This window comes from Oryctolagus cuniculus, chromosome 1 (genome assembly GCF_051225735.1).
Source record: "Oryctolagus cuniculus isolate XC-2025 breed Fujian yellow rabbit chromosome 1, ASM5122573v1, whole genome shotgun sequence".
NCBI lineage: Eukaryota > Metazoa > Chordata > Mammalia > Lagomorpha > Leporidae > Oryctolagus > Oryctolagus cuniculus.
In genome coordinates this window covers 213,941,194-213,967,538 of record NC_142867.1, presented here as the reverse complement: position 1 = coordinate 213,967,538, position 26,345 = coordinate 213,941,194, and the positions used below count along the sequence as shown (strand labels likewise).

The following is a 26,345-nucleotide window of genomic DNA, read 5'->3' as shown; positions in this document are numbered from 1 at the left end:
CATAGAGATACTTGGAGTAATTCTCACGGGGACTCTCACAACCGGAGACGAAAGACAAGGAGTTCTGTAGTGGACGCAATTTCATTTCAATAAGCACCCTGGTTTCACTTTCCCAGCCATGATTCAGGCCGCTCTGCAGCTCAGTGAAGGAAGGAACGGCAGGCGAGGGGGCAGAGGGGATGGAGGGAGCACGCTCTGGGCCAGAGTCTAAAGAGAAAGGGAAGGGAGTCAGGAGAGAGGGTGGCTTCCAGTGGAAGTACCTGCAACGTGGCTCGATTACAGGACCCAAAGAAACGAAGCATCATAGCTCCAGGAGGCAGGAGGAATAAGCCTTTGCTTCCCATTACCAGCCTTTCACTTCTTTCTCTTCCTCTCCCAGCCTCCAGGTGGCACAGCTGCCCCAGGACCACTTGCTTGGGAGACAGAAACACAAGACACTGTTGCCAAGCAGGACTGGAGCAGTGGCGTCACGGGCACCCTGCAGCACCCCCAGCAGTGGGCACCCAGTACAGGCTTAGCTACACCCCACTGCATCTTTGCACGAAGGCCACATACTCTCACCACTCTAATGGCAAACTTTCCTGCTTCAATTTAAGCTCTTGTTCTCTTTTCAAGCCCCAAGAAAAAGATTCACATCTGCAGAGCGCATTGCAATTTGTGTCATCTGAGATCCACTTCCTAGAGATCTGCATATATCTGATGCTCCAAAAACAGATGCCCAGGATGTGAATTCGAAGCATAAACACCGACACCAGGGTTTCACAACATCAGTACAACTGACATTTTGGGCAAGACAACTCTTTGTGGGTGGGACAGGGGTGTCCTGCACTGTAGGATGCTTAGCTGCACCCCTGCTCTCTACCCACCAGGTTCTAGGGAAGGCCCATCCTTCCCCGCTTGCTGAGACAGACCTCTCAGCTTCTGTCTGCTTGGTTCCAGTCCCGAGGCTTGGCAACCTTGCCTAGTGGGAGCTGCCAGATCTTCTTCCTCCTCCCCCTTCTCCTCCAAGTACGCCCCTCGTGCTGTAACATGCACAACAATCATCGGGCATGTCAAGCAGATTCTGATTCAATAGGTCTGGGATGGGGCTCAGGAGTCTCCAGTTTCAACAGGCTCCCAGGTGATATGAATGCTGGAGGTCCCTGGACCACACTTTAAGTAGCAAAGTCCCTACGTAGGACACTACGTAGCTGTGGTCTGACACTGTGTCACCGTGGGACTCTTGGCTTTTACATAATCTCCAAGCACTTCAGTATCCTCCTCCTAAAAATGGGACTGGCCTTGTGGGGTAGCAGTGAAGTGAAGCAGCTGCGTGGGTGCCCACATCCCATATCCTAGTGCCAGTAAGTCCCGACTATTCCATGCTTCTGATCCAGCTTCCTGCTACTACACCTGGGAAGCAGCAGGTGATGGCCCAAGTACTTGGGTCCCTGCTATCCACATGGAGACTTTAATGGAGTTCCTGGCTCCTGACTTCAGCCTGGTCCAACCCTGGCTTCTGCAAGCATCTGGGGAGTGAATCTGAAGATGGAAGATCCCTGTGTATCTCTTATCACTGTGTTGCTCTGCCTTTCTTATAAGTAAATCTTTAAAAAAAATCAAAATGATGGTTAAAGGCAAGTGTTTGGTGCAGTATTAAGGTGCAACTTGGGAGACTGGTGTTGTGGTGTAGTAGGCTAAGCTGCCGCCTGCAGTGCCAGCATCCCATATGGATACCAGTTCATGTCCTGGCTGCTCCTCTTCCGATCCAGCTCTCCGCTGTGGCCTGGGAAAGCAGTAGAAGATGGCCCAAGTCCTTGGGCCTCTGTACCATATGGGAGACCCAGAAGAAGCTCCTGGTGTCAGATCAGCTCAGCTCCGGACATTGTGGCCATTTGAGGAGTGAACCAGCAGATGGAAAACATCTCTCTCAGTCTGTCCTACTCTTGGTCTGCAATTATACCTCTTAAATAAATAAAATCTTAAAAAAGGGGGGGCAACTTGGGGTACCTTCATCCCATATCAGAACGCCTGATTTGAGTCCTAGCTCTACTCCCTGCTAACACACAGCCTGGGAGACAGCTGATGATGGCCCAAGTACTCGTGTCCCTGCCTCCTACGTCAGAGGCCTCATTTGAGTTCTGGCTCCTGGTTTCAGCCTGGCCCAGCACAGCTGTTGAGGGCATTTGGGGAATGAAACCAGAGGATGGACGATCACTGTCTGTGTCTCTTATCTCATTGCCTTCCAAATAAAAGAAAAACAAAACAGCAACGAAAAACACTTAAAAACAAAATTAAAAAATGATGGTGATTATAAAGATTAAGTAAGAGAGTGGAGGTAAACCAACTAACTTAGCACCTAGCACTCAAAACATGTTCTTCCCTCCCTCTTCCCACCTAGCTCCTATTAGCAGCATGCCCAGGAACCGCCAGCTCCGGGCATCCCTGGGGAATATAAGGAATTCCCTAGCAAAGAAAAAATTCCACTCCGCATGGTGATTGCAAAGGGGAGGGTTTCTTTTCTTTTTGTCATTGTAACACCTCCTCTGCCAGCCCAGCTGTTAACACCTGTCATCCTTTGGAGGCTATGCATTGTTTTGATAATGAAGCATGACATGGAAGGAATATTTTAAAACAATGCACACGTTGTGATTCCATGTGAAAGAAATGCCTCCCACTCTCCTGGCTCATCTCTGTGTTGCACTCAATACTGATCTGAGCTCTAAAGGGAAACTGATCCCAACACGAATGATGACAGCCCCTGCAGGTCTAACCTAAATTTCCTACATGGGTTGCTCCTATTCTCCTCAAAATGAGTGGACTATGCTCATCGGTAATTGTATAAAGCTCTGCTTTATAAGGACAACATATTCTAATGCAAAATACGACTCTACCAAGCTAAATAGAGCGTTGGAATCACATAGCACACGGCACATGGATCCTTGATTTTAATGCACGTACAGAGATAGCATTAGATATCATTAGATAGAATTCAGAAAGTACCCGGATTCTTTAGCAAAGGAACCGAGACGAGACGTACTCCTCTAGGGGAATCACTTCTGCAGTCCCAACGTGGGGCAGAGACACACTGGTGTCTTTTCTGTTTGGAGGCTGTATCACAAAACTTACGGCACCACTCCAAGCAACCTGAGCTTCTGGATTATTCCACCATGAAGTGATGCTATGAACATGCAAGCTGCCACAGCCGGCCACACAAGGCTGGGGGCTGAAGCAGTTACCTTCAACCACCGCCAGGGAAGTGGGGTTTGGTTTGCTGCACACCTCACCCAGGTGCTGGACTCGCGCGGGCCTAGGGCCGGGCTCTGCCTTGGGGACCGCAGCCAGGCCACTGCAGGGTAGAAGGGAAGAGAACTGTTTCTGCCTCTCTCCTGCTTCACAGATGGTGCTTTCCAGGGCACGGTCCCAGCTACATGAAGCCCTGCTCAGTCCCCAGAGGATCACCACGTGTACCCTAAAAAGGGTGATGAGGTATGGCTGTGACAGCCAGCTAAAGGGCCCTCCCTGTCCTCTCCTGAACTTGGTGTGGTGTGGATGGTAGCTCTGTGGACATACCCTTCCAACCCACAAGAGACTAAAGCCCCGGAAGTCCTGGCAACCCAGGGCACTTTCAGCACAGGGTGGGAGTGGGGGGTGGGCAGGTAATACAGGACCTTCTAGCCCAGCAAACCCCCCCCCCCCCCGCCCTCTTTATCCTGACCATGCACAAGCAGACTCCTTCTCAAGCCACCTGCTAGGACTGAATGTTTGTGTCTCCCCCTCCTCCCACCTCCAAATTCAGATGCAGAAGCCTGATTACCAGCGTGAAGGGGCTGTGAAGGGGCCATTGAGAGGAGATTAGGCACTGGGAGGTGATTAAGTCATAAGGATGGAGAGCTCATGGATGGGATTAGAACCCTTATAAAAACAGGCTACGGGGAAGTTGGGGCAGTGGGGTGGGGGGCAGTCATGTGGTCCAGCAATTAAGTAGCCACTCACTGGCGTCTGCAGCCCACATCAGCTCAAGTCCCAGCTACGCCACTTCCAATCCAGCTACCTGCTAATGAGCACTCTGGGGGGCAGGAGATGAGAACTTGGGTCCCTGCCATGCACAGGAAAGACCTGGATGGGAGTTCTGGGTTTCTGGCTTCAGCTTAGCCTAGCTCCAGGTGGCAAGGTACGTTTAAGGAGTGACCCAGCAGAAGGAAGAGCTCTCTGTCTTTCAAATAAAATGAAAATAAATTAATAAACTAAAAAACTTCTAAAGAAGCCCCAGAGAGATCCCTGGCCCGACCTGCTTTGTGAAGGACACAGTGAGAAAGCGAATCTCCCAGTGCCCTTGATAGCAGATGTGCAGCCTTCAGACATAAACCATTGCTTAAACGCCACCCAGCCTGGTATGCTGTGACAGCAGCTGGAAGGGACTAATTAAGTGCCTTGCTGGCCAGCGCCGTGGCTCAATAGGCTAATCCTCCGCCTTGCGGCGCCGGCACACCGGGTTCTAGTCCCAGTCAGGGCGCCAGATTCTGTCCCGGTTGCCCCCCTTCCAGGCCAGCTCTCTGCTGTGGCCAGGGAGTGCAGTGGAGGATGGCCCAAGTCCTTGGGCCCTGCACCCCATGGGAGACCAGGAGAAGCACCTGGCTCCTGCCTTCAGATCAGTGCGGTGCGCCGGCCACGGTGGCCATTGGAGGGTGAACCAACGGCAAAGGAAGACCTTTCTCTCTCTCTCTCACTGTCCACTCTGCCTGTCAAAAAAAAAAAAAAAAAAGTGCCTTGCTAACGCATGTGCAAGCAATAGAAGGCTCTTTACAGAGCTGAAAGAAAGGTCAGCGTTTCTGAACGTGCACTTGTCTATCTTCACACATCGTTCCAGTGCCCGCTAGCCCCACAGAGCACATACGCAAGGGAGGGGCTTCGCAGGGCAGGATCCACACGGCTCTGAAGGAGCTCCAGACCCAGCCCAGGCAGGTCGGGATTTATGAACTGCGGGCACTACGGCCAAAGTGAGGGGCAAGGCTGCACATGTGGGCAGGCGGGAGGTGTGCAGTGTCCACCTCGGGCTTGCGTGCTACAGCAGCAGGTTTGATTTGGCATCCCCAGCAGTGGCTGGCAGTATTCAGGCAGCTCTCCGATGTGCCACCCTGGGGGCCAGCCACTAGGAACCCACCACGGATAGTGGGGGTGATAGAACCCCAAGTCCAGATACCCGCCCAAGTGAACAAGGCAGATTCCTGGGCAACTGGGTGTTCAGTGCAGGGTCAAGGGCCTTACCCAGGGGAGACACCGGCGAGCCTTCAGGCCACTGTGGGACAATCCCCCTCCACAGTCCTTTGGAGGGGGAATTTGCTGCCAGCAGACACCACTCAAAAAAGGCACCGCAAACTGGGTCCCACGCCAGGGCTCTCTGCTTTTTCAAATCTTTCTCCCTGTGAATCCCCGGCCACTGTTTGCAACTTCCTTAAAGTGACAGGTTCCTCCTGGTCCAAAGTGGGAACTCAGGCTGGCACCTCCTGTTGGGTGGAGAGGTTTGGAGCCAGAGTGGAGGAAACCTTTTAAGCATGTGTTTGTTTCAAAGAATGGTTCGACATCCATAAGATCTAACTCAAAGCAATGTTCCTGCTGTGTGTGCCTCACCACAGGGCCCCATCAGGATCCATCCCACCCCACCAGCAAACTCTACCACAACCTGCGGCAAGTTACATTCAGGTTCTGAGACCCCTCCGGAGGCCGTGTTTGGGCACAGCCCTCATGGCAAATAGTCACTTTATACATCCGTCCACCCTCCTGGGAAATAACATGCTCATTAGGGGTGGGGAGGAAGCTGTGGTTGTTTGGGGAGGGGATTCCCGGTGACATCCAGCACCCTGGGGTCATGGAGCGAGCCCAAAGCCCAGGGTCCTGAGAACTGGGGTCCACTGGCCCCATGAGGAGTGACTTGTGACTGAGAGTGAAAACAGGGGGCCCTGAAGGAGAAATGCAAGAAAGAGCACCCGCGGAAGTGCTTCAGGAGCAAGGCAAGGAGAGGATGTCACGTGAACGAGAGAGGGGACGGTGGTGGTCAGGCGTCGACCACCCGCACGCTCTAGGCTCCCAGATTTGATCAGTGGGGAAGACGAACAACTGATCTGCTGCACATTTGCTAGTATCTTCAAAGTTAATTCCAGGAACTATTTACTTATCATTTGTATCTGTCACAGATCCTTCCGTCTACATCTCATGTGACACAAGATTTAAAATTACAACGGCTTTGGTTTTCTCATTCTTACAGATGAGTGAACTAAGAATCCACTCACATGATAAACTCAAGATCTTTTTTTTTTTTTTTTTTTTTTTTTTTTTGACAGGCAGAGTTAGTGAAAGAGAGAGAGGCAGAGAGAAAGGTCTTCCTTCTTCCATCGGTTCACCCCCCTCAAGTGGCCGCTATGGCCGGGACGGCCGGCGCTGTGCCGATCTGAAGCCAGGAGCCAGGTGCTTCCTCCTGGTCTCCCCTGCAGGTGCAGGACCCAAGCACCTGGGCCATCCTCCACTGCCTTCCTAGGCCACAGCAGAGAGCTGGACTGGAAGAGGAGCAGCCGGGACTAGAACCTGGTGCCCATATGGGATGCTGGCACCGCAGGTGGAGGATTAGCCAAGTGAGCCATGGCGCTGGCCCAAACTCAAGATCTTACAAAGAACTCGGCCCAGGCGCTAAGGTGGCCACAGTTCTGGGTAACTGGGCGTTACAATACCTGTGTACTTGGCTCCGCTCAGCCTGTGTTCTCCAATCAAGCATCAAAACCTTTAGCAAACCCACACCTAAGCTGAAAATTAACTTTCTCCACTGAGTTCCACACGTACCCTTCCCTGGTATTCACACCATGATCACCTCAACCAGCACAGGTATCCTCCCAAGACTCAGGAGGCAAAACAAACAAAAAGGCCCAACACCGCAAATCCATCACCTATCCCTGCCGCATCCTGCCTGGTGCGTTCACCCGCATCTGCCGACACAGGGCATCTGTGCCACTCCCATGGCCCACTCGATCACTCACAGACTGCCACCAAGATGGGAACAATTCCAGCCACAGGCTCCTGAGCCTACTCAAACATGTCCCCGGAGGCCTGGCAGCCCTGCTGTTCCTGGATGGGAGAGGGCAGCTAAGCAGGGCCAGGCCTGGTTAGTACTTGGATGGAGAACTGAGAGGAAAGAGAGGAAGATGGGGCCCCAGGACGCCCTCAGCTCCTCCTCTCCTGCAGTGCCCCAACCTCAAAGAAAAAGCCCCATTACTTAACCCTGGAGAAAGCACAGGGATTTTATGGGAAGGGAGAGACTTGGTCATTTTATTTTTCTACCATTCAACTTTTTTTTCAAAGTCTTTTTTTTTAAGGACTTATTTTATTTATTTGAAAAACAGAGTTACAGAGAGAGGTAGAGACACACAGAGAGAGAGAGAGGTCTTCTATCCACTTGTTCACTCCCCAGATGGCCACAACGGCCACAGCTGTGCCAATTGAAGCCAGGAGCTTCTTCTGTCTCCCACACAGGTGCAGGGGCCCAAGGACTTGGGCCATCTTCTACTGCTTTCCCAGGCCATAGCAGAGAGCTGGATCAGAAGAAGAGCAGCTGGGACTAGAACCAGAACCAATATGGGATGCTGGCGCTTTAGGCCAGGGCTTTAACCCACGGTGCCACAGTGCCGGCCCCTCTACCATTCAACTTTCAAGAGAATGGAGCAAAGAAAGGAAATTTAATTTGTATTGGGGGTTTTAGTTTTCTAAAAACCTAGCCTTGGGGAGGGCGTTTGGTGCAGCTGCCGAGCCCTTGACATTGAACTGCCTGGGTTTGAGCCCCAGCTCCGCTTCTGATCCAGCTTCCCGCTAATCAGCAGGTGATGGTTCAAGTAGTTGGGTCCCTGCCACCCACGCCAGAGACAATGAGTTCTAGGCTTCAGGCTTCAGCTTGGCCTAGCCCTGGCTACTGAGGGCATTTGGGGTATAAACCAGCAGACAGATGATCCCTCTCCTGTCTCTTCCTCACCGTCATCACTCTGCCCTCCAAATAAATAAATAAATCTAAAACAAAAACAAAAAACCCAAGTAAATAACATTGTCACCTACAGTAATTGAAACAAATTTTTAAAACTTTAACTTCCTAGTGTTGTTACTTAGAATACTCTATTTCTTACGTACTCTAGCTAATTAAATACTATCATGTCACAAAAACTTTTTTCTTTGAGTAAAACATGGATTTCCCTTTTAGCATAGATATGCTTTCAACTTTCCTGAAAAATATGTTGGAAGGGCAAATGTCCAAAATTTGAACAGTAGTCTCATATGTTCTGAAAGGAGATTATCTTACAAAGAGAGTATTTATTTATATATAGAGAAAAAGGACTCCCCCTGCCCGCTCCCATCCTAGCCCAAAAAGACATGCTGACCTCAGGCCCTTGTCACCAAAGTATTGCAGGGTGAGGCTCATGCCAGGCAGAAGACCTGAATTTGAAGCTTTTTTTAGCTTCACCAAAAAAAAAAAAAAAAAAAAAAAAAAAAACCACTGCCTCCGGGTGTTGAGTTTGCATAGTATAAAGAAACCTATGCAATTTTCTACCAAAACTCAAAGTGCTAAACCTTGTAAGTATATTCATCAATTACTCCAGGCTTCTAGTAGCTGGCACAGCAGCCTGGGCTCAATAATTTGAAGGAAGAACAGCCGTTCCAGAAGCTACTTCAAGGCAGAGCATGGATTCTACCAGTGTTGAGACCTGTTTACAATTAAAGAACAGAACCAAACATCGCAAGCTTGGCCTTCAGAGTAAATTTCAGCAGGCTCCTGATTCAGCTCTTCGAGTCCCTGAACACCCATTCCTCGTTATCCTAACAAGCAGAAACTGGCAACAACAACAGGCATAGATACCTGGGACACGAATATTGCAGGAGCCCACCAATACACAAGGGCAGAACCTGGACAATAATTACGTAATAACTAGTAAATCCAAAGGCGTCACTTGGGATGCCTGAATCCCATGTGGGAGTGCCTAGATTCCAGTCCTGGTTCCCCTGTGGATTCCGGCTTCCTGCTGGTAGGCACCCTGCTCCCCCTACCCTCTCCACCCCCAAATGACTCAAACACCTGAGTCCCTCTCACCCATATGGAAGGCCTGAATCGAGTTCAGCTCTGCCCAGCCCTGGCTGCTGTGGCCACTGGGCAGTGAAGCAGTGGATGAGAGACTGATGGTCTCTTTTTCTCTCTCTCTGCCTTCCAAATAAATAAGAAAATAATATATATATATATATTTATATAAGTGTAAATATTTAAGTATAAGTATAAAAAGTCCATATTATATATTTAATATAAGTATATATATTTTACAACACTTAATAATGTTGGCTTAATAATAAAATATTGAAAGTTTTAGAAACCAACCAACCAGTGGATCACCTCCCCTTCACTTGATAACTAAATTAAGACAACATGCTTCCCCTGGGTCACCAGAGATCCTGAAGCTATTGAGTCAGATGCAGCCACTTAGGAAAGCGAAATGAATTCTGACAACACTGCTCTAAACTCTGCAGGCAGGAGCTGTGCCAACTGCCATGCCAGAGCTGTGAGGTAATGGGCTTCCAAGGTGTTGGTCCCACCTCAGAGCCCAGCCACTGCTCTCCACCCAGCACCTCCACATCCCCCAAGGAAAGTCCTCAGGCAGAGTCTTCTGGGTCAGGGACTGGGAGGCCCAGGCAGTATTACCTTGTCCTAGCTCAGGACAAACTTTGTTGACAGAGTCAAGAATTACTGCTCCGTCCATCCAACTTGTGGGGTGCCCACATCCAAATCAGAAGATGCCCTAGCTAAAGAAAGGACCAAGCATCAATACTGGGGAGGAGGGGCCGGCGCTGTGGCGCAGCGGGTTAAAGCATTGGCCAGTGGCACTGGCATTCCATGAGTGCCGGTTCGAGTCCCGGCTGCTCCACTTCTGATCCGGCTCCCTGCCAATGTGCCTGGGAAGGCAGCAGAAGATGGCTCCCAAGTGCTTGTGCCCCTGCACCCACGGAAAACACCAGGAGGACTCCTGGCTTTGGCCTGGCCCAGCCCTGGCCACTGGGGACATTTGGTTCAGCCATTTGGGGAGTGAACCAGCAGATGGAAGACTGTGCCTCTCCCTCTCTGTAACTCTGCCTTTCAAATAAATAAATCTTTTTAAAAAAAAAACTAAGGAGGAGAGCTGGCAGAGGGGCTGTTTGTTACAAGCTTAACTTCAGGGTAAGTCTTTAAGTTTAAAGAAACAGTAGCCACGTTACTACGAAATTTCATCGATCATCATCGATCATCATCGATCAACCCTGGGCAGCGTCCAGGGGAGAAGAGAAGGGGCGTTTCCTTACATTGGGAACACTTCCAGGAAGGAAAGCGCCGTGCTTAAGTGAACTCTAATCAGAACAAAGACAAGGAAACAAAACCCCTGCGACCGTGAGGGCAAGCGGGGTTGGGCTTAATTCAGCCCCCAGGAGCCTGGGAGTCCCAAGGACGCTTCCTGGGCGAAGGTCCCGGGTTCACAGATGCGAAGATGTAAGGAGGGCCCCGCGGACGCGCTCCGGGTAGGCCAATCCCCCTTCTCATGGTGGAAGTTTGCGCAAATTCTGGGCGCCGCACTTAAAAGCCGCTATCAGGAAGGGTACAGACGTGTCCAAGTCCGATGGCGGACGCGCGGGGGTAACCCACGGCGCTACCCGCGCTGGGAGCCTGGGGCGCGTGGCGGCCCCGCGAGCGGCTCGGCCCTCGCCTGTCCGTTCTCACCCGGCCTCCAGCGCCGGGCTTGCGGACTCCCGGCTCCCCCTGGTTTCATTTCCGTCTCCTCCGTTTCTCTAGAATTTCCCGGGGCCGCTAGCTGTCCCCACTGTCATCTCCGCGGACATTACAGGCACGTCCGGTCCGGCGCTGTCCCCCAACGTTCCACGCTTCCATCCTCCAAAGTGGCCCACGAAGGACCCTAGGAGACGTTCCCCAGGCTTTATGCCCGACAGGACACTAGAGGTGACCGCGAGGGAGGTCCCAGCCTCGCCCAAACTTCCTGGCTCCGCGCGGACCGGACCAGACGGGACTGCGCAGAACGGCTGCCCCTCCGCCGGCATCTCCTCCAGAGCTCAGTTGCCCGGACCCTCGCCTTAAAGGGAAGCCGGGTCTCAGTCCCCCAGCAAAGTCCCAGACTTCCGACAATGCCCCCCGCGCCGCCGCCCCAGGAGGCAGGACTGCGCCTCCCGCGGGAGCGGGAACCGATGGCTCCATCCCCGCTGCTCCCGGGGCAGGAGAGATGGCCACATTCACGTTGGATTTCCCTGCTTTTCTTGTACCGCCCGGCTGTGGGGGTGGGGGGTAGTCCTGAGTATTTTTTAAGCACAAATAAGCAAGTAAGTTTGAACAAACCTAGGAATTCAAGTCCACATGGCCACAGCCCTGCCTGCCAAACCCGCGTCCGGCACACAATCCACTAGGCAAAGACCTATAAAAAAAATCCTTTAAAGCCCGCGGTGCCGACGACGACCCCCGAATCTCCAGCTGCCCGCCAGCCATCCCTCCCCCAAGCCCGGGGACTCCCCGGAGTCGGTATCCCGGCCGCCACGCCCCAGCGTGCGGAAAGTCGCCCTTTCCCCCACACCCACCTCTGGGCGCCGGCTCCCGGGGGCACAGCCGTCCGGCTCCGCTCCAGCGCCACGCGGCCGCTGCTTTGGGCTTGGGGCGTCCCGGAGACGCCGAGGGAAGACGCCGGGGAAGACGCGCGGCAGCCCCGGGCTGGGGCCAGCGCATCTGCCGGGAGCGACAGCCGCCGGGCGCGCAGGAGGGCGGGGAGTCCCGCCCGCCCGAGCCCGTGCCCGCCCCTTCCCCGCCCCACTCCGCACGCCCGGGGTCAGCCCTGCGCTTGCACAGCGCCTCCGTGCCCACCCACACCTTGGCTTGGGCAAGAAGCCAGGCGCAAACGTGAGGAATGTGTGCACCGAGAGGCTGGAGGCACGGAGCGATGGACCAGCGAGGGGCGCGGGCAGTCGAGCGCGTCCTAACTGGGGAGAGCGCTGTGTGTCCGGGCACGTGGACGAGGATTCGCGCCCGGGTGGGCGTGCCGGCGCGTGTGCAGCGCGCTTGTGTGTTAGTGCACGGGGCCCGTGGGAGAGGGGGTGCCCGAGCGCGCGCTCTGCGCCAGCGGCCGCTGTGCTCCTCGCCTAGGGGGCAGAGAGCCCCAGGACCCTCTGTTCCTGGATGAGTCCCGCTGAGGCCGGTTGGGAACTGCGTCTTTGTGACTGACTTGGAGTCCCCGGGTGTTGGGGCGGCTCCGCCAGAGGCCATCCACGGGCCCCCAGTGTGGACGGAGGCGCTTCCAGCTCACCGGCTCTCCCGCCTTCCAGCCGCGCCCCAGGTGCGGCGGGCAGCCGGCGTCCGTGTGTCGAGCACGTGTGTTAACAAAGCCTTCCGTGGGGACGCAGGCAGCTGAGCCACAGCGTGGGGCTCGATTAGACGCGCCGCCAGCCCTCCCCCCACCCCACCCCGAGTTGTCTGAAATTTCAGTCTGTCGTCCCCTCCCCCACCATGAATATTTAAATAATGTTAATGACCCTTGGAAAATAGACCTTGTAGAAATCCTGAGGACACACAAACACACAGCACCGCACACAGAAAACAGCATTTAAAAAAGAAAGCTATTGTGCGTCTCAGCTCTGCTGGAGGGCATGGCTCTCTGCATACAGAAAAATAGCATGAAATCAGATTACTTGAATTCAACTTTGCACTGGGCATAATTTCTCCACTAATTCTCTTTCTCTGGCTTTGCAAAGAAAGGCGGATCCCCTAGGGGTGGCCCTGCTGCTTTCTCCACCCAGGAGGAGGCTCTGGGGTCCACCTCTGAGACTCAATTTTGCATGTCAAACACAGCAGAGAAAGACTACTGCCAGGGCCTGGTTCTCCTTTCCTAACCCACAGAGGTCTCTGATTTCCAATACAAAGAAATGATAGCATCAGGAACTACCGGGAAAAGGGACACAATAAACAGCAGCCTCCGGAGGACAGGATTCCTTCCTGCCCTGGCTTTTACACCTTTACCCAGGGAAGAGCGCCGAGCCTGCAGTGGGGACGCCAGCTCTCCTCTGGGTCCCTGAATGTCAATAGGGCCCCTTTCCTGGGCATTTAGGAATGGTTTCACCATCCTTTTTGTTTGTCTCTTGCACTACTGAATTTCAATAGCACTTACTGGGGATTCCAGAGCTTCAGGCCAGAATCAGCTCTCTTTCCTTCTTTCTTTGGACTCCTTATTCACTGATGTACAGTGAAATATGTGGGTGACCTACACCCTGACCTGAACATCAGGTGAAAAACTCACAGTGAAATGAGCTTGCTTGGTATCACAGGTACTCTCCAGGAAGGCTTAACAGCAGAGGCGAGATTTTTAGAAACAGTATCATGGCAAGTGCTTCATCACTCTCTCCCATAGTCCACAGTTAGAATAAGTGCAAAATTTACAAATAAAGTTTGTTTCATTATTAGAAAAAGGAAAGCAAGTCAACTTTATTTTGACTATGTATATAATAGTTATTTTATTTTTATATTTCAATGTTTTGTTGGCATTGATTTGAGAGTTCTGAAATATCATTCTACAGATAACTATTAGGAATGCTTAGTTAAAATGCATGCTCAAAAGATATTAACTTAGAAGAGCAACTCCTTTTCTATCTTTTTTGAGGTGAAAGACATAGTTGTGATTAAATTAAACATTTTTAATATAATGGGCTTGGTGCATGCCAGATACTCCGAAAGATCTATTCAACTTATTCAGTAAAATGAACGCAAGGGTATGAGTGGCTGCGAGTGAAAGTAAAAGCTGTTTTCTAATTAATATTTTCTCATTAACTTTTCCCTTGGACAGTGGTTCTCAATCAAGGGTGATCTTACTCAGGGAACATTTTGGTGATGTCTGGAGACATGGATTATCACAACTGAGGAAGTGCTACTGACATCTACAGCACAGTCTCCCAACCACAAAGAATTACTCAACTCCAAACATCCATAGTGCTGGGGTGGAGATAAGAGATACCGCATCCCTAACTAAGCCAGTATTTCTCAAAGTCAGTACTAAAGATGAGCGATTTCAGAACCCTCTCTGTACTTGTTCAATACAGATTCCTGGGCCTTACCTACTACTAAGTCAGAATTTAGGGGGTTGAGAGAGGAGAAGGGCAGAGCCAGGAAAACCCTGTGTTAACAGCTCTTACATGATTCTTGAAGACATGACTGAAAAACAGTGGTGATGGGAAAACGACTGGTTTTTATTACCCAGTGTGTGTTTACCGGCTCATCCCATGACATGTTTCTTAGCACAATAATGGTTATTAGAGCTGAGAATATGTGATGAAAGAAAAAAATTTGTTTGAAGCAAATTAGCTTTCGATAATTCTGCAAAAGAAACCTAAGTGAAGGGAAGGTGTGAATGTGACATGCTCCCAAAGGCCCTACCCCATCTAGGACAGAAAGCCCTGCAGGAAAACTTTCCTTGGGGAGAGAAGAGATGGAGATTTCTTCCACTGTGACCTAGGTGTGTATTTTTTGCTCATGCGGCCTCGCCCATGCTGCTGGCCCACTTTACTCTATGGCCCTGAGCAAGAGTGGCTTCCCAGGGACACAAGAGGTAGAATGCACTTAGCTAGACAAACAGGAAAGAACAGGCTGGCTTTATGGAAAAGGACTCAGTGGACACACAAGCCAGCAGAACCCCTTCCCCCCTCTCTGGGTTCAGCAAAGTGAACTGAACCCAGCAGACACATGCTCCCAACCTTAGAGAAGAAGCTGCAACAAGCGGCTCCAAGAGCCAATATGAAAACGAGGAGAGGGGCCAAGACTATGGATCATTAAAGAGAACTGGAGAATTTACCATTTCCTCCCAGCAAGGGTATAAAGACCAAAAGCATCAGCTCAGACTAACTCCCAAGGAACGCATGTGTTCCACAGAAAATAAAGGTTTCCCATGGGGCAAAAGCGAGGCCACAACAAGAAGGCTGGCTCACAGCACCCCAGCAGCTCCAGGTCCATGGTGATTTCCCGCCATGCAGCAGCAGCAGCTGAGGTCATTGGAAAGGAAGGAACAATCCCAAACCCAAGGGCATCCCCTTGGGAGCAGACACGCCACTGAAAATCTTAGAGAAGAACCAACCCAGGGAAATAGTTGCAATACATAGTGGGTCACTATCTGTAATATGTCAACAGTTCTCACAAATCAATACGGAAATTACCAACTCCTTGGTAATATGGAAAACCTGTGGTTACAGTACATAAATTAAACTGGCAACTGACCTTATGAAGAAACGTTCAAACTCTTCACAATTAAAGACATGCAAATGAAAATATTGGGATACCATTTTTTGCCTGTGATATCAGTAAATACATAAGATACAAAGGTTATCTATTGTTGGTGAGGGAACCATGAAAATCAAACGATTGCCCTCTGTGGATGGGAGTATAAATTCATAATAATAAACTGGTAAATTTGGGAGACACTGGTGATCTCTCTTGAGATAAAAAATGTTTATGCACTTGAACTTGTGGTTCGCCTGTGGAATTCAGAAGCTGCAACATCTCTGAAGTCAGATGAAAGACAGGATGGTAGGGAGGAGTTAGCTAATAAGAAACTCCAGATCACAGAGGCAGCCAAAAGAAAAGTCACGTTTAGTATACACTTTGAAAGTTGTTTGAGTGCTATGTTGTGATGTAAGCGCTCCTGGCAACCACTAAGCCTCTGACTGCAGCGTTTGTTTAGACAACTACAGGTGAAGGGTGTACATGCGGCTCAGTTCAAGGTGGAGAGCAGACGCAGGACGCAAGAAAGATGTCAGAGTAAGAATTCAGAGGAACCAGGAAATCGGAACAAGAAATGAGAAGGAGGAAAGCTAACCCCAACCTACCCTGGCTTTATGCTAGGATCTGAGCGTATCCCCTGTAATTGGCAACTCAAAGTCACATGTTGGTGGTATTTGAAGTGGCCCTTGGAGAGCATTAGGATTAGATAAAGTCATCAGGGGGAGGCCTTTGTGATGGCTTTAGTGGTTATATAAGAAGGGGAAGAGATTGGAGCTGGCACTGTGGCATAGCAGGTAAATAGGTAGAGCTGCTGCATGCGTGGGTGCCGTATCCCATATGGGAGCCTGTTCGAGTCCCGGCTGCTCCACTTCCGATCCAGCTCCCTGCTAATGTGCCTGGGAAAGCAGCAGTAGATGATTCAAGTACTTGGGCCCCTGTAGCCACGTGGGAGACCCAGAATAAGCTCCTGGCTTCAGGTCAACCCAGCTCTGGCCATTGCGGCCATTTAGGGAGTGAACCAGCAGATGGAAGATCTCTCTCTAAGTCTGCCTGTCAAATAAATAAATAAATATCTCTTTAAGAAGAAGAGGAAGAGAGACCTGAGCTAGCACACTTGGTCTGTCTCCCCTTGTGATAGCTTGTGCCATGTTATAAGGCAGCAAGCAGTTCCTCCCCAGGGCGGGTGTGTGACTGAGCAGTTAAAACGCTGCCTCCGACCCTCACTTCCCATAATGGAATGCCTGGGACTGAGTCTCACCTCCACTTCCAATCCAGCTTCCTGCTAATGCACACCCTGAGAGGCAGCAGATGATGGCTCAAGTCCTGAGTACGTGCCATTCACCTAGGCAACCACCCTGTGGTTCTGAGCTCCTGGCTTCTACCTGGCCCAGTCCTGGCTCTAGCGCAGGCATATGGGGAGTGAACCAGTGGATGAAAGATCTCTTTGTGTCTGTCTTTCTGTCTCTCTGCCTTTCAAAGAAAATTAAAAATAAGTAAGTTCATTAATTCAAAAACTTAAAGGTCCCTTACCAGATACTGTGCTCATGCCTTCCCAGCCTCCAGAACCATGAGTGAAATCAAACTGTTCTTTTTAAACTACCCGGACAGTGGTATTTAGTTATAACAACAGAAAATGAACTAAGACACCCTGGTTAAAAACCCGCAGAAGCAGGTGCGGTGAGTTCTGGACGACCTCCGACACTAGGTGGTTAGGGTACTGAGCAATTTTAATTTTAATGTGAAAAGAAAGACTTACCCTGCAGGCTGGAGGACCTGCAGTGTGCAGTCATCTGTTTCCCAGGGGCCCCACGGATCACCTGTTTGCTGCCCGACTCGAATGGCAGCTGGACACTGTTCTTCTGGATGTTTTGTTTCTATGCATTTCCCAATGACGACATTTCCCACGCTGCTCTTGGAATCTTACATAAAGGCTAACAGGGCGAGGCCAGTGATTTGGCATAACGGGTAAAGCCACCGCCTCTTGTGCTGGCATCCCATATGGGCGCCAGTTCGAGTCCTGGCTGCTCCACTTCCAATCCAGCTCTCTGCTATGGCCTGCAAAAGCAGTAGAAAATGGCCCAAGTCCTTGGGCCCCTGCATCCTCGTGGGAGACTTGGAAGAAGGTTTTGGCTCCTGGCTTTGGATCAGTTCAACCCCAGCCATTGCAGCCATTTGGGGAGTGACCAATGGATGGAAGACTTCTCTTTCTCTCTGTGCCTCTGCCTTTCAAATAAATCAATAAATCTTTTAAGAAAGGCTAAAAGGGCATGTCTGTGTTGTGTATCATTTGGCTTGCTCATAGCGGGGAAGAGAAACTATTTTAACCATCAACTTTCTACAGACACTGACACATGCCAATGTGTTTTATCAAATCCAAAACCTTCTAGGAACCATCATCTTGGTTGCTCAGTGGTGGTCAGCTCTTAATGACACTGCACAAAAGTGTTTCTCCATCTGGTCTACCATTCAAGTAGCTGGCAAATTGGGCAGCTGGGTAAGTTGGGGCCTGGGAACCTCTGTTGAAGCTTTCCATCTGATTCTGTTGCACAGCCTGGTGTGGGAACCACTCGGGGAGGGCACAATCATCCTTAGGGAAAGGAGAAAGCAAACAGAACACGGTGACAGGGACAGGGTCACACGAGAGCACTGGCTCTCTGACTGTGTTTACTCCCGTTCCTGGCCTCGTTTGTGATGCCTGCCTTTCCTTCATTTCCTCCCCAGGGCCTCGGGCTTCCTGTGCCCGAGTAAGTCTTTCCTGCCCATTCTACACTTCCTTTCCCTGCATCCTCACACTTGGCCCGTGCTCTGCCAAATGTTTACACAAGGAAATGGTGACCTGCTTACATTCACCCCAGCTGCTCCAGACTCTTTTGAAAACACTCCAGCAAGTGTTCCAAAACTGAGGCAACGTGTGCCCCTCTCATTGTTTTCACTGTGTCCTGCCTTGTCTGTGCTTTCTCCACCTTTACTAAGGGAGTGGCAAGGCTTCATCCAGTTGCCTGTTATAATATGCATTTAAATGGTGCCCATAAAAAAAGAAAAAGTCAGATCCTACTTTGAATTCTCCAGTGGAAAGGAGCGGCCTGGGAAGGCCTGTGTTGGAAAGCATGGAAGGGGCCAGCTGTGGAGGGGAAAGACAGAGTGGGGAGCACAGAGCACCCGTGGTAAGAGAGGCAAGACAGGGATCCATGCTGTGGTGTAGAGGGTAAAGTTACCACCTGTGGTGCCAATATCCCATGTGGGTGCCGGTTTGAATCCTGGCTGCTCCACTTCTAATCCATCTCCCTGCTAATGTGCCTGGGAAAACAGCAGAAGATGGCCCAAGTGCTTGGGCCTCTGAACCCACATGGGACACCCAGAATAAGCTCCTGGTTCCTGGATTTGGATCAGCCCAGCTCTGGCCATTTGACCATTTGGGGAGTGAACCAGCAGCTGGAAGATCTGTTTCTTTGTCTCTCCCTCTCTCTCTCTCTAACTCTGTCTTTCAGATAAAAATAAAATCTTAAAAAAAGAGAGAGAGAGAGAAGTAAGACAGTATAGGTGATGACACCAGACAACTATGTGTCCCACATCTCTCCATCCAGATGTCTCAAAGCATGTGTGCTAATGACAGGAATGTACTTATGAATCACTTTGGTAATTAACAAAAGCAGAGTCCTATGAGGTCCAAGTTTTTTATTTCTTGGCTGAGAATTTTATCTCATTTAACAACTGAAGCATTTAAAAAATCCAGTAAACACTCCAGAGTTCATGCCCTAATGAAGAGATGGCATAAACCAAGGTATTCTGTAAGTATTGCATTGGAAATGCAAAATATGCCTAATATATTTGGAATGTACACAGCTTGTTCACCGATAGGCTGCTAGAAAATGGTGCCAACAAAGTGAAATTCCAGAAGACTGCTTTCACCGAGTCAACCACGTGAATTTGCGTGACCTGGGATTTCAAGGCAAGTCTGCCTTTTACTTCCAGTGGTGCTTAAGTCCATTTCCAGTTTACATGAGATGGAGTTTTGTGGGTTTTTTTTTCCAGTTTTTAATAAAATGAGACTATATCATTCTCATAATAATTTCTAAGTGTTTCCCTCAGTACAAGTTGTCAATTTATGGAAAGAATTGTAAGGATTTTCAGTTGTAGAAATGCTAGGAGGGAAATGACCAAATCGTGGCATTTTAAAATTGTAATAATCATGATTAGCACACAGTCTTTGCAGTAGTCCCTGACTTACTCATGAAATGCTTTAATATTGAAAATGAGCCAATAAGAAAAAAGGTGTCCTCCTTGTACTATATTAAGCATACTAAATGACTTTTTTTTTTTTTTTTTTTTAATTAGGCAGAGTTAGACAGTGAGAGAGACAGAGAGAAAGGTCTTCCTTCCATTGGTTCACCCTCCAAATGTCCGCTACGGCCGGCGCTGTGCCGATCCAAAGCCAGGAGCTAGATGCCTTTCCTGGTTTCCCATGTGGGTGCAGGGCCCAAGCACTTGGGCCATCCTCCACTGCCCTCCCGGGCCACAGCAGAGAGCTGGACTGGAAGAGGAGCAACCGGGACTAGAACCCGGTGCCCACATGGGATGCCGGCCCTGCAGGCGTAGGATTAACCAAGTGAGCCACGGCCCAAATGACTTATCTTAGTGTTAATACAAGTTCACCTGAAGACAGTGGGGCTATAGTAAGAAGACATTTTCAGTTTACATACATGGAATAAGTCAATAATTTCTCTTAGTAATGGTTAAGATTATAAAATATTGGGGCTGGCACTGTGGCATAGTGGGTTAAAGCCCCAGCCTGCAGCACTGGCATCTCATATGGGCGCCAGTTCAAGTCCCAGCTGCTCCACTTCTGATCCAGCTCTCTGCTATGGCCTGGGAAAGCAGTAGAAGATGGCCCAAGTCCTTGGGTTCCTGCACCCGTGTGGCAGACCCGAAAGAAGCTCCTGGCTCCTGGCTTTGGATGGACTCAGCTCCAGCCACTAAGGCTATTTAGGGAGTGATCCAGCAGATGGAAGACCTCTCTCTCTGCCTCTGTCTTTCTCTCTCTCTCTCTCTCTCTCTCTCTGCAACTCTGCCTTTCAAACAAATAAATAAATCTTAATAAAAAAAAGATTATAAAATGTTAAGATGATTTAACTTTGGAGAGTGTTAATAGCTTCTTCCACAGCATATGAAAATCCTCTGCTGGACTGGGACCACGGCCAACATAAAATCACTGTAAAAACCACAGAGATCCTAGTAAAATTATAGTAAAAACTAAGGCATACATATCCACCTGTCTTAGAAGATCCTCCAGCTCATCAAGGAAATGCCTTCTCCTCCCTCCCTTCATCTAACCTTCCTTCCTTCCTTCCTCCCCCCTCCCTCCTTGCCTCTTCCCTCCCTTCTTTCCCTTTCCAGACCACTGCTGAGTTCATTTAGGAGCAGGCATAGCAAACTCAGACTTCAAGCCACCAAGCACAGAACAGAAGCTGCCAGGTATCAGAAACAGGTTGGGACTCCTACAAGGGCCCCGGGCATTGAGGAGCCCCAGAGCCTGCCTGCTAAGTAATTTATAGGCTGCTTGAGATAAGATAGGCAATAGGCAAACACAGGGACAAGAACTGGGTCTTCAGATCACTGGCTGCTACTGTGACTCCTGTGTTACACTGGGGCAGTTTTTTTTTTTTTTTTTTTTTTTTTTTTAACTTGCTTGGGACAGGTGAAGGCACAGCTATATGTTTGAAACATGAGAATTAGGGCTAAAATGGAAGCTACCGTGTCATCCAAGGTACTTATCTCATCTCTCTGTATAGCAAAATGTCCATGAAAGGGTCTCTGATTCCTCAGAGACCAGGGCATCAGAGACCAAGGTTCGAATCTTAGAATCTTACCGGGTCACTTATCTGGCTGGCTGTGCATATCAGATGCATGCCCCAATACTTCTTATTCTCATAATAAAAAGTTCTTACTAATTTTAAAAAATCCCCATTTGATCAGGGTTTCTAGGAAATTTCTTTTCAAAAACAAAGTGCCAACTCACCAAAATAGTCTTTTAAAGTATACTGGGCTGGGTAAAATAGTTCTTAAATTTTAGGTTAAAAATGAACTTTTAAAACATTAAAGAAACTAGATTTTCCAACAAGGTGATTCCAAGAATTCAGTGTTTCCTATGAAAGAATCAGAGTGGCCCATACATTTCTAACACTTTCCCCTTTATCTCCTTCAATCACAGCTAGTTTCAGGCACACAGTTTACACAAAGAATGTGTGGCTTGAAAATTATTGGTTTCCTCCACAGTGAAGCATCATGTATCGTCTTTGCTGTAGATGTGACTTCCTAGTGAATGGCTGGTTGTGAAGGTAATTGGCTCAGCCTTGCCCAACAAGTGTGCAGGCAGAAGAATGGCCACAGCACAGCCAGGAGCAGCTGCTGAGGCATCATGGACCGACGACACAGGTTGGAGGCAGGACCCTTGTTCCTCCACTGGTTCCAAGCTGGGCATTCCGTAGGCTAGTTTACTTCCCTGCGCCTCAGCTTCCATTAGAGTGAGAACAGGGGCACAGTGAGCTGCCACCTGGGACACCTGGTCCCATATCAGACTGCCTGATTTGAGTCTCAGCTACTCTACTTCTGGCCTTGCTTCCTGCTAATGCACACCCTGGGAGGCAGCCAGTGGTGACTCAAGTGCTTGGGTCCTTGCTGCCCAGCCCAGCCCAGCCCAGCCCAGGCCAATGCAACCAATGGGGAGTGAACCAGAGGATAGAAGATCTCTCTCTCTCTCTCTCTCTCTCTCTAATAAAATGAAAATAAACAACATTTTGTAGAAAGTGGAGACAATTGCACAGTACCTGCATCGTGGACTTGTGGTAATCTTTGGATAAGTTAAAGCTTACACAAGGAGCCTTCAAAAATTCATGGAAAACGTGTATTATGAAAAAAACTATGCATGCATTTCAAATTCTTTCTTGGTTCTAAAATAAACATAGACTAACTTGTATAACATGTCTGACAAGATCTAGCTTGAGGCACTAAGAAGGATAAAACAACACTTTCAAAAGAACCCTTATCAAAGCGACATGGGGCTAAACTTGAAGCAAGAACAAGAATTGAATTTATGGTGAAGGATGAGTTAAAAAAAAATCACTGAAGCTCTGGAGAAAGTTTACCGAGACAATGCCCCAGAGAAATCCAGAGTTTACAAATAGACAACTTGTTTTAAGAAGGGACGAGATGGTGCTCAAGATGAAGCTTGCAGAGGTAGACCATTCACATCAATTTGCTGGAAAAAATTAATCTAGTTCATGCCCTAATGGAAAGGACACACTTTTTTTTTTTGCCTTTTTTATAGAAAGCTTTTACTTAATAAATATAAGTTTTGTAAGTACAACTTTTGGATTATAGCTGTTCTTCCCCCCATAGCTGCCCTCCCACCCCAAACCATCCCACCTCCTACTCTCTCTCCCATCCCATTCTTCATTAAGATTAATTTTTAATTCTCTTTTTATACAGAAGATCAACTCTATACTAAGTAAAGCTTTCAACAGTTTGCACCCACACAGACACACAAAGTAAAAAGTACTGTTTTACCATTAATTCGCATAGTACAGCACATTAAGGACAGAGATCCTACATGGGGAGCAAGCACACAGTGACTCCTGTTGTTGATTCAGCAATTGACACTCTTATTTATGATGTCAGTGATCACCTGAGGCTCTTGTCATGAGCTGCCAAGGCTATGGAAGCCTCTTGAATTCACAAACTCTGACATTATTTAGACAAGGCCATAATCAAAGTGGAAGTTCTCTCCTCCCTTCAGAGAAAGGTACCTCCTTCTTTGATGGCCCCTTCTTTCCACTGGGTTCTCACTCACAGAGATCTTTCATTTAGGTCATTTTTTTGCCACAGTATCTTGGCTTTTCATGCCTGAAATGCTCTCGTGGGCTTTTTAGCAGGATCTGAATGCCTTAAGGGCTGATTCTGAGGCCAGAGTACAGTTTAGGGCATTTAGGACTCACTGTTTTTTTTGTTTTGTTTTGTTTTTGACAGGCAGAGTGGACAGTGAGAGAGAGAGACAGAAAGAGAAAGGTCTTCCTTTGCCTTTGGTTCACCCTCCAATGGCCTCTGCGGCCGGTGCACTGCGGCCGGCACACCGCGCTGATCCGATGGCAGGAGCCAGGTACTTATCCTGGTCTCCCATGGGTTGCAGGGCCCAAGTACTTGGGCCATCCTCCACTGCACTCCCTGGCCACAGCAGAGAGCTGGCCTGGAAGAGGGGCAACCGGGACAGAATCCGGCGCCCCGACCGGGACTAGAACCCGGCGCCCCGACCGGGACTAGAACCCGGTGTGCTGGTGCCACAAGGCGGAGGATCAGCCTAGTGAGCCGCAGCACCAGCTGAGGACTCACTGTTAACAGCAGAAACAAGACCCAACACCAGAGTCCTCTCAGTTGGTTCCACTTCCACAATTCTAACTGAAAAACTAGAGTGGAACAAACTTACTACCCAGTGGGTGCTCAGACTGTTGCACACACATCAGCAGCAGACAAGAACAAAGCTTTCAAGGTAAATTTTAAACAGGGGATATCAGTATCCTGAAATATTTCTATGAAAAATTTTAATAGGTGAAAAACATGACTTTACCAGTACAATCCTAAGATAAAGCACAACCAAGGTAATGGCTACCAAGAGGTGGGAGTGGTGCAGTCAAAGCCAAAGTGGTGCAGTCAAGAGCCAAGGTCATGGGGCCGGTGCTGTGGCATAGCGGGTAAAGCCACTGCCTCCAGTGCTGGCATCCCATATGGGTGCTAGTTTGAGTCTCAGCTGCTCCACTTCTGATCCAGCCCCCTCCTCATGGCCTGGGAAAGCTGTGGAAGATAGCCCAAGTGCTTGGGCCCCTGCACCTGTGTGGGAGACCCTAAGAAGCTCCTGACTCCTGGCTTCAGATCGGTGCAGCTCCAGCCGTTGCAGCCAATTGGGAAGTGAATCAGCAGATGGAAGACCTCCCTTTGTCTCTCTCTGCCTCTCCTTCTCTCTGGGTGTAACACTGCCTTTCAAACAAATAAATAAATCTTTAAAAAAAAAAAAAAAAGAGCCGAGCTCATGAAGCAAGCTTAGTGAGAGGAGGAGGGAAACTGCACCAGCCTCTGAACCGCGCAGGTCAAGAACAATTTCACTGGGTGGATGTATGGATTTTAAGGTAAGAAGAAATGAATAAAAACAGAGACAAAAGGTTCCAGCCCACCTGCTGAGTTCAACACAAATACCTGGAGGATGAGTCACGGGTCAGATACCCACTCCGTGCCCACTGGCCAGATGAGGAGCCAGGTCCCCAGAGATCTACACCCAGCTATTGCAGATGCTGCTGCACTTGCTGTGTTCTGTGGGGGGAAGCACTTTAAGCAGTTGAACACCTGGCAGGTGCATGGCCTGTTACTGTAAGAACAGAAGCGCACTGGAACCATCCATGAACAGGGGGGACCTCCTGGATGACCTGATGTGCAGCTGGTCAACCTCCTATGGTCCGAGGTCGTGGGTGGTCTGGAGTTCTGAGAGCTTCTCCCTTTCCTGGATCCCAGGGCTGACATTAGAGGCCCAGTTCCCCAAACAGAGCAATTCTGAAGCTAAGCCTGTCAGGACCTACCCAGCCATGGGGTCGGCATCTCCACCTCTTACTACTCGAGCTCCCAGGGCTACAGGGCCTACCAAGACAAATGCCACACAGAGGAGAACACCAATGAGAACCAAGTTGCACTGATCTGATGCCTGAAAGCCTGTGCCAGAGTGGCATGAAGTGAATTGAGGATGTCCCTGATTGGAGAGGGCAACCGCTCCTGCGGGAAGAAGTGCCTTGGTTCCTGACTTCCTACTGCAAGGCACCTTCCTGTCCTTTTTATTTTATTTTTAAAAAATATTTATTTTTATTGATATTAAAGGCAGAGTTATAGACACACAGATCTTCCTTCTGCTGGTTCACTGCCCCCAGATGGCTGCAATGACCAGAGCTAGGCCAGGCAGAAGCCAGGAGCCAGGAACTCCATCCTGGTCTCCCACATGGGTGGCAGGGACCCAAACACCTGGGCTATCTTCCACTGTTTTCTCAGCCTCTTTAACAGGAAGCTGGATCAGAAGTGGAGTAGCCGGGACTCAAACCTTTGCCCATATGGGATGTCAGTTCAAGGGCAGCAGCTTAACCCATTATGCCACAATGTCAACCCCATCCTTCCTGTCTGGATCCAGAAAACGTGGTTGTTTTCAGTGGCTCCTGCTCAGTCTTTGCACCAGCCACGGTCCTGTGTGATCCAGGTGAAGCCTGGTAGTCTCCACTTCCTTCTCTGGTGTCTTTGTAGCTTCCACCTATAAGTGAAAGCTGAGCCGATTCTTGTCCACCTGGGGAACGAGACAACTGAGGGGAACACTCATCCTTTCCAACCAACTGTGAACAAGTTGGAGCAAGCTCTGCTTGAAGCCAGGCTTACGGGGCAAAGGTCAGATGCCTCCTGCTAATCAACTGCAGAATCCCCTGAGTGACATCTGCTCCTAAGACTCACTGAAGAAATACGTGGAATTTGCCACAAGGAATCAGCTACATGCGATTGTAGATGAGATTTACGGGCTTTCTATGTTTCAGGACTCCATCACATTCCAGTGTTCTGAGCACAATCTGCCTGACTCCAGTAGGACAGACCTACTTGATCTGGGGCACCAATGAGGATTTTAACATCTCTGGCTTCTGCATTGGTGCTCAGGTGGCCTCTGTCCTGAGTTCTTCCGGCGACTTCCATGGTACCTCTGGCTTCACCCACGGAAGCTGTGTTGACAGCTCCAGGACAGAGAACCAACTGCCCATTAACATACGGGCCCTCTCACGGCTCCGGGCTCTGGGCAGCTCACATGTGCATCCCAAACAAGCCGAAGGAGTTGAAGATCCCCTTTCTCAGTAGTAGCTCTGGCCTCTATGTCTGCATCAATTTGAAATTGTACCTGGACCCAAGTACATTAGGTGAAGACCTGGTCTTCCATCACTGCTTTCTGTATCACATGCTGATATTATCCCATGGCAAAACCCACATGTGTAAGGAGCCTGGC

The 26,345-nt window shown here is 49.5% G+C and overlaps 1 protein-coding gene, 1 long non-coding RNA gene and 1 pseudogene across 14 annotated transcripts in view; 2 read left to right on the top strand and 1 right to left on the bottom strand.

The window, feature by feature from the left end:
* LOC149128852 (uncharacterized) overlaps window positions 1-10,162 on the top strand; it is a 35,290-nt gene extending 25,128 nt beyond the window's left edge. Inside the window, exon 4 of the long non-coding RNA XR_016211282.1 lies at window positions 380-10,162. This is a non-coding gene — a long non-coding RNA (uncharacterized LOC149128852). The remainder of the gene's footprint in view (window positions 1-379) is intronic.
* PALM2AKAP2 (PALM2 and AKAP2 fusion) overlaps window positions 1-26,345 on the bottom strand; it is a 593,877-nt gene that overhangs the window by 96,545 nt on the left and 470,987 nt on the right. For 2 of the 13 annotated variants that reach the window (XM_070047215.2, XM_089300294.1), the window contains exon 1: window positions 11,611-11,786. The gene's annotated coding sequence lies outside the window, so the exon portion shown is untranslated. 13 annotated transcript variants of the gene reach the window in all.
* LOC127484762 (putative inactive 1-aminocyclopropane-1-carboxylate synthase-like protein 2 pseudogene) lies at window positions 11,967-26,200 on the top strand (annotated as a pseudogene).